The sequence below is a fragment of the Vicia villosa genome, linkage group LG1 (assembly GCF_029867415.1).
Source record: "Vicia villosa cultivar HV-30 ecotype Madison, WI linkage group LG1, Vvil1.0, whole genome shotgun sequence".
Lineage (NCBI taxonomy): Eukaryota > Viridiplantae > Streptophyta > Magnoliopsida > Fabales > Fabaceae > Vicia > Vicia villosa.
The window spans coordinates 131,078,399-131,087,128 of record NC_081180.1 but is presented as its reverse complement, the minus strand read 5'-3'; the positions used below and the strand labels follow the sequence as shown (position 1 = coordinate 131,087,128).

The window sequence follows — 8,730 nt, the reverse complement described above, 5'->3', positions numbered from 1 at the left end:
TGTATTAGGATTAGTAATAGGGGTTAGGGATGTTCGTGGTGCAATTTTCTCAGAAAACTGAACCAAACCAAACCATTATATAAAGTCATCTGAACCATACCGAATCGTTTCAATTTTTGTAGAACTAAACCAAATTTTTTGGTTTGGTATAATAGTTTAGAATTCTAAACCGTACCAAACCATTAGAAGATAATTTTTCCAAACCGAACCATTTGTTAAAGAACTGAACCGTTATATTTGGTTTTGAATTTTTTTTAATAAAAAACCTATTTAAATTTATTTTTAGCATTTTTTTACAAGCATTTTTAATATACTTTTTACAAGATTTTTTAACTTAAAAAAACTTTTTTTTATCTACATTCACAATCAAAATCACAAATTAATTCAAATCAAAATTGCAAACACATTCAAGTGCTAACAAAAATAAGCACGTATGATTAAGCTTGTACAATTTTCATGAACCATTTCTTAAACCAAAAGTAACTAAAATTAAACTAGGGTGTTCTGAAACTCTTTTAGCTTGCAAAGTCTTCTTCATCATCATCAAGATTAACCGACGTCTGAGATGTTATCTCTAAAAAACAAAATAAACCCAAAATAATGTTGAGAGTCATTCAAAATGTTAGTTCCATAGTTTTTGTATTGGCATAATTTTGCTAAAACATGGTTCTTAACTGATATTGAACAAGATGTTGTAACATCATGTACTGCTGTCATAACAGATTTTGCTGCTATGTGTGTGGACAGATGTTCTACCAGATGTTGTGACATTCTATACCAGAACATCCTGACTGTTTTGACTGTTTTTAATCCTTTAAAGATTTGATTGAAAAATATGAGAATCTAGAATATTCGGATAATCGTTAAAGGCGCAGACAACCAAGGGATGATTAGGACAAATGCATATTAGTCAGATTAGTCTCTATTTTTAGAAAAAGAATCTTTAAGATTTCTTTTGGAAAACTAAGATTTGATTTTAATTTTATTTGTTTCTAATTTGTAAAAAGATCTCGCAAGTGTTTCAGAAAAGAGAAGACTGGATTCATAATTGAAGTCCGAGTCCATTATGTAAGTATCTATAAAAAGAAACTTGGAAAATCTAGTTTCCTAAACTTTCTTGTAAGGAAAACCGTGGGAGAAATAAGGATTGTTGCTTTAGAAGTTCCTAAACTGCGGTGATTAGAAGTGGGATGGCGATTTCTTAGGTCTAGATGTTGACTTCTAGGCAGAAGTAGTGTTGGGTAGTGATTAGACGAGAAGTTGTAAACGGTGGGTTTAGCTTTAAACTAATACTACTGATAGTGGACTTCCTTCCTAATTTGGTAGCCCTATATTATGTGTTATTTGCACTAAGTTGGGTTAACAATTCATTGTATTATTTATCATTCTATCATTTACTTTCAATTTTGATAAGTGTGATGTGAGTCAACAAATGTTATAACATTCGTCTTGACATTGTGTGTTGTTAGGACATTTGTCTTGACATCTATCGTAAGTGTCATAATTTCACAAAATAATGAACCCTGAATCAAAATAAAGATCTGTAAAAGAAATTGAGATGCTCTTACAATCAAATTACAATATGACAAACTAATTCTCTGTTACCTTTTTTATTTATCCTAACATCCACTTAAGTAATAAATACCACCACTCTATAAGTGAAGCACAAATCACAATAATTTCTTCCCAATTTAAACATTGTGTCACCATTCACAGCCCGTGCTTAACAAGATTTAGTATATACTTTGTATGTTGAAAATAATTGGGATCAAAAGTTAACTTATAAAGCCAAGGTCTGCATTATTAATTGCAGTAAAATCATTCTTATATGTGAGACCGTATAGTCAAAAATAAAAAAGCAGAAACTCAAATTGTTGAAAGTTGTTCTAAGTAGAGGCAAAAGTACTTGAATAGACAAAGGGCAGTGTCTGCAGAACAAGAAATAATGGACTCTATCACTGTAGAAAAAATTTGTTTCTAAAGTATTAGATGATATATGCACAAGTAAATATGAAAGTTCAACTGTGTTTGTACGACATCTAATACTAAATCACCGAGTCCTGAAGAAGCTATAGGTCTTCACTTTATCATTGCATATTTGTAACATCACTCAAGAAATGAAAACTATGAAATCTATCATGTCAAGTAAGTTTCAAGGGATCAGAAATCAACAAAAGATCTGGAATCCTAGCACCATGGATGCGGCTATCGCAAGTTTAATATTGAGCAAAACAATGCAAGGCAAACATGATATTGAAAGCAAAGCTTGAACTAATTAATCAAAAAAAGAATCATCTATTGAGGTTCTAGCTTGAAACTACAAAGTCCCAACTTACTGCGAAACTTTTTTTTTTTAACTTCATTTGTGTCAAAACAGCCTATAATACATTTCAAACTACATTTTATCTCAACATACAGAGACCACACAAAAATACCAGACATAAAACTTATTGAAAATCCATTTATTGCTCAATAACTATTCCATTCCTTGTCCCACAAAACTGTAAGTCTTACACAATGTAGTTCGATATATTTATGAAATGCAAAATCAATCCCAGAAATTGAAGACTATCATCAATCACTTTAGTCTCTATAAAAATGTTGTGTTGGCACATTGCTTAGGGCACAATCAACTAAAATATGTTTCCTAAAATCTATTTAATCCTTTGGGAGAAACATGATAAGCAAATAGCATTTTCTAGTATTTTACTGTCAAAATCAAAAACCAAAGTAATCTATGTATAACTAAAATTGAAAACATTATACTACAAAAGATATAACACAATCTAAATATAACTTTAAATCATCATATGCATAAAGTAGAAAACACGTCTTCAATAACTTAAAAAATTATAAAGAAAAAATGTTAGAAAATTGATTTACCTTGCTCTAATTGATGGATCTCATTAAGGTCCTCCTCAAAAAATAAGGAGATCAATTTTCCTTTCAACCAGACTTGCATGCAAACAAGCACTTCTGCTATTTTAGGTGTTAGACAATTGCGATAATCACTAACAACCCTTTTGCGAGTGCTGAAAGCTAACTATGAAGTTACAGTAGAGGCGGGAATGGTCGACTCTTCTTGAGATATGCTTGCCAGAACAAGATATAGAGTTAAGTTGGCTTTCCACCATCCCAAGATTTCAAACTCATCTCCTTTGTTGTATGGCACTCGTGCTTCTTGTAAATATGATTCAATTTCAATCTTAAGATCATACTTATGCCCAGTTTATTGATTGTAGTGGCAGGAAATATTATCAGCATCATCATCCTCATTTGGTGGTGTGTCTAGTTGGCTAGATTGAAAGTCATCAACAGCTTGATATTGAGCATAAACTTTTGAAAGAGAAGACTTCGATTTTTTCTTTAAGTCATCAACCTTTCTAGTGTGAGCATATAAAAGACTAATATAATACTCAGCAATAAACAATTTCACCCTTGGATAAAGAACAAAAGCAATCAACAGTTAGATGTTTATTGTGTCAGGATTTTGTTGAATTTACGTTTCATCTTCTCCGCCGTATTTTTTATGTGCTCATTGTCACTCTCTAAATGCTTATTGATCCCTTTTCCAATGGAGAATACATCTGGCTTATATGAAGCACTAGTGACATATAATGATCCAGACAAACAATTTGTAGATTTGGAAGAAATCTCAAGCAAGGGAAGCACTGATGCAACATATGTCCAATCCTCTTTCTTAATTACCCCATTTGTTTTTGTCCATTTCTTTGTGGAATGTCTTATCCCGTGCATAGAGCAAATCAAAAGCTTTTTGATACTGTAAGGCAACCTTCAACATTGAATAAGTTGAATTCCATCTCATTTCAACATAAAGGAAAATAACACTTTTGTATGAAACTTTTTCCTGCACTGCATATTCCATAAATTTGGCTAGTCTGCTAGGAAAAGATTTGACATATTTAATGTAACGTCCTTCTAACCCACAAGGAATATTCACAATATAATACGAATTAACATCAAATAAAATCACCAACAAAGGTGTCACGTCGTTATAAAACATCACAAACAATAGTCATGCTTCGTAACAAGGTTGCATACATTTTAAAACATACATCGAATGACAGTTCAACATATTTATTAGAATACTTCGCAGCGGAATTCATAACTTGAACATATTTAAAGTTAACTTCATAAACATTAACTGGACATCATGATTCATGAGTCACAACTCAAACATCAACATCAAAAGGTAAATCAACTCAAATCATCAAAGAGAACATAATAGTTCAAAACATAACGACCCCATCCCCGATGTTACGTATCAAGGAAAGACTCCCTTCAATCTAAACAATGATAAAAGGACGCCATGAAGCTATCCTTAAACTTCAACGGACTACTCTTGATTACCTACACGTTACCCACGTGGAGGCAACATTCAAACAAAAATGGTGAGTATTTCATAATCATTATGTAAGACACAAGGAATATGTATATTAGTTGTATACAAATAATCAACCATACATATACCAATACAATGTATTCATCATATACGCATACTCACCCACACCTGCATATCATCGCATATTCACAACGTCACCTTATGATTCAATCACACTTATCAATTAGATATCTCATATCACAAATAATCAATATTATCAAACCGGACATCATCATAACAATGCAATGCAACAACAATGGACTCATGCATATGGTACCAATTCGTCACTGATGACTCTGTCATCGTTCTCCAAAGATCCCTGCCATAGGATCAATTCCCGCTTGGAACCGGAGTTCATCAACAAGTTGCAGTCATCCGCACAATGGGATTAAGGGCCATCACTGGACCAAGGTCCCACAACATCACTAGACTTTCGTCCTATAATTATGCTATGAATGCATGATGCTCAACTTCACAAAATCAACGACCACGGGTAGTCAAAATGGCATCATCATTCAAATATTCATCAAAGTCACATTATCACTCAACATACACGTCATAAGCATCTAATTCAACTTAACACACAAATCACCAAGTAATCATGTTACCAATCAACACAACAACATTCACCACAATCAAGTATAGAATAGAAGATTTCACAAGGTCAAGTTTCATACAAAATGCTTTCTAAGCCTACCCAAATGTTCGCAGTAAATTCCAGAAAATTCTAATAAAATACAAGTCACCATATTCTGGAATCATTTTTCAAAAATATAAATTTTCAAATTTCAGGGACCGCGCTAAGCACGACCATACCGTGCTAAGTGGGCTCCTCTCTATCTTGACCCTATTTTTATTTTTCAGAGTGCGCTAAGCGGGCCATGCCGTTCTGTAGAAATTTCCAGCGTGACCTGCATCATACCAGACACAATCTTTTGTCCAAAAAACTTATTTTAATTGTTAATTTTTTGCGATTTAAGGCCTACTGACCTAGTTCTAGCATGGATTAATCATTTCAAACACCAAATTACAACCATTCATTATACTTCTAATGAATCTTCATCAAGCCTTAAACCTCCAAATCCTCAACAAAGGTGGATTTGAGTCTAATTCATATTATCAATCACCAATATAACAATCATCATCATACAACATATTAATCATGCAATCAAAACCAACCATCGTCATAAATCATCAAGAACAACACAAACCCCGACATATAATTATCATTCCCTTAAATCAAACATAATAATTAGGATAACCCCCTTACCTTAGATTTTTATCTTGATCGATTATCTTCCCAAATTCTACTGTCGTTCTTCTTATCCTCTCTTGCCCTAACCATCTATTCTCTTCACGTTTTCTCCAATTCTACGACTAATGAGTTTCTCTACTTTTTTATCTTTTTAGCTAGTTAGCATTAGGACCCTTTTTATGAATTTCCTCATTTGCCCTTACTAACTTATCTCACCATATCCATTATTTTATTAAATTAATTAATAATGCTAATTAGAAATTATATTATTCTAATATTCTAACTAGCACCTTAATTCTAGTACCTCGCACACATCAACATAACATCACACATCACACATTATCAACAATAAATTATCGTGATTCATATAATCACATTAAAAAATCAAATAATCAATTAAATAATTAAATCCAAACATCGGGGTGTTACATTTAACTGCATAACAAATTTTTTTATGCAACTTTTATCCTCCTTCAATCTCAATTTTACAATTAAATTCAAGATATGCGTACAACAACACATGTGAACAAATTCCCCATTCAAAACAATATTACTCGAAGAACCCATTCTTACGTTGAGATACTTAATCACAGTGGTGTTTGTCGAAGCATTGTAAACTGTTATGGTCAAGATTTGACTCAACCCCCAACTTCTTAAGTAATCATCAATATATTTCCCAATCATGTGACCCGAGTGCCCCGTGATTTGACGAAAGTTGATGATTTTCTTATGAATATTCCACTCGCTCTTCACAAAATGCACGGTCAAACTCATGTAACTTAAGGTTTGAGTTGAAGTCCAACTGTAAGTGGTCAAACAAACTCTTCCACAATTTGGAAATAATTTTTTCAATTTCTCATTTTCTTCAAGGTAAAGCGCCCAAATATCACCCCTCAATGTAGACCGTGATGGGATATAAAACTGAGGCTGCAAGGTGGTCATTTGCTTTCTAAGCACTTCATTCTCCACAAAACAAAATGGAAGCTCATCACACACAAATGTTTTCACGAGTAGCACTCGACATTCCTCTTGATCAAATTTAGAATAGCTTGGCGAGCAATCTACTTCCCTTCTGAAGTGGTTTTTCTCCTTTTATTTGGTTGGGTCGCTTGGGATTTATCATTATCATAAATAATGCATCTACCTAGATGAGTCAGTATGCCACTTGTTCCATTACTATACTTAATTAAGACTCCACGGTATTGATATTTAGCTTTTTTCTCATCATCGTCCACTATGGTGAAGTGGTTTCACATATCAGACCGTAATTGACGCTTTTTTTCACTGGGATGTGGGGGAAATATAGTTTCTTCACGAGGGCCGACCGAGGTTGTAAGAATTGTAATCTCTATATTATCTGCCATCTGATAAAAAATCAATAGACAACACAATGTAAATAAAGTATTAATCAACCTACCAAAATACTTTGCGGCACTATGTGGAGGTAACAAAATTAAGCATATAATATTAAAATCACCTGTCTTAGTGTGAATGAATATTTAAATCAACCTATCAAAATAGAGCATTACAAAATATTTGGCTTTCACCATTGTGAAACTTTATGCGCAATAAAACCCTTGACTATCAGTTAAAAAGAAGAGATTTTACCATTGCTAGAAGGCACAATGCTCACTTTCATCAGATTTTTCTTTTAATATGTAAATTACTGAAGATGGGGGAATAGAAAGACTAAGAAATATTTAAGAACAAAAAAGAAAAGAATTAATAGGATTTGAACAATAGTTGTTTGAACAACCAACTTTGATATAATTTCTGAGTCAATTGACCAATCTAGTTTTAGCTATTAAGCAAAGGTTCAAGTTTCAATTATTCACAGCTCACTTTCACAACTAAAAAAGATGAACCAAAACAAACTTCAAAAGAAAATTAACGCAATGAGCTCAAACTAACATGGTTGTAATCCAAGTAGTCGCATCGATTCAAGATAAAGTGATTGAAATAAAGCAAACTTCAAAACTAAAATCAATCACACTAAATGGAATAAACTTTACCCAAAATCTAGTGAACTCCGCCCAAAAGTTCTGTAATGAAACAACAACGTAAAACATAGAAACAACACAATCATGTATAAAAAATACATTGAATGAACAATGGGGTGTATAAACAACTTGAACAATGGGAATTGACCCATTATTGAACTCAGTCACGTAAAATAAAATTGACCCATTATTGAACTAGACAACTTGAATAATGGGTCTGTATAATAAAATGGATAGACAAAAGCATGTGCATGTCCATTTCTAATAAAATCAACTGAAAAAACACAGTCATGTATAAAACATATAATGAACTGAAATATGGAAAATATTAGAAGATGAAGATGAAGCAAGTTGAATGGATTGTTAACTTCGATTTAGAAATTTTGGATCAATTTGAAGATTTTTGACGATTTGGGGTTCTTCACCAATTTGGGGGTTTAGGGTTATGGGTCATTTTTTAGTTCTTCAAAGTTCCTATGATTCAGAAGTTAGAATTTAGAAATATTAATTTGAGGCTGCATAATTTCTTATGGGTTCAGCTAAGATCCATTTTAGATTGGATAATTTCTTAATGGTTTAGTTCTAAACTATTATTAAAATACAAGTTCGGTTCACTAACCATCAATAGTAACAGTTCGGTTATTTTAACTTCAGTTTGGTTCAGTTTAATGGTTTGTTTTAACAACCATAATGGGGGTGGTGCAACAATGAGTATATTAGAATTTTTAGCATTAGATGGAGCGTCCATATAGTAGAGTATTTTAGAAACAGGTACATTGCAAAGTTCCCCAAACTTCTTAATAGTGAGAGAAATTTGAATTTTTCAAACCTCTGATGTGATTATCTCTTTATCAAATTTGAGATTAACTTAAAATGTCTTGATTAACGTGAGATGCATCTTCATGATTTGATGCAAATAAAATCATTTACTTTTGCTTGATAGAGATTTATGAATAACTTAAACCTCATATAGTAATTTGCATCAAGGTATAGCGGTTTGTGAAAGTAGCGGTCGAGAAAATCTTTATGGTGGAAATTCTCTTGAATTTTAGAGGAAAAAGCATTGGAGTCAT

General features: G+C 32.5%; 1 pseudogene; it reads right to left on the bottom strand.

The window, feature by feature from the left end:
* Nucleotides 1–3,229: 3,229 nt before the first annotated feature.
* On the bottom strand, nt 3,230–8,405 carry LOC131654187 (zinc finger BED domain-containing protein RICESLEEPER 2-like; annotated as a pseudogene).
* Between the last annotated feature and the right edge of the window lie 325 nt (nt 8,406–8,730).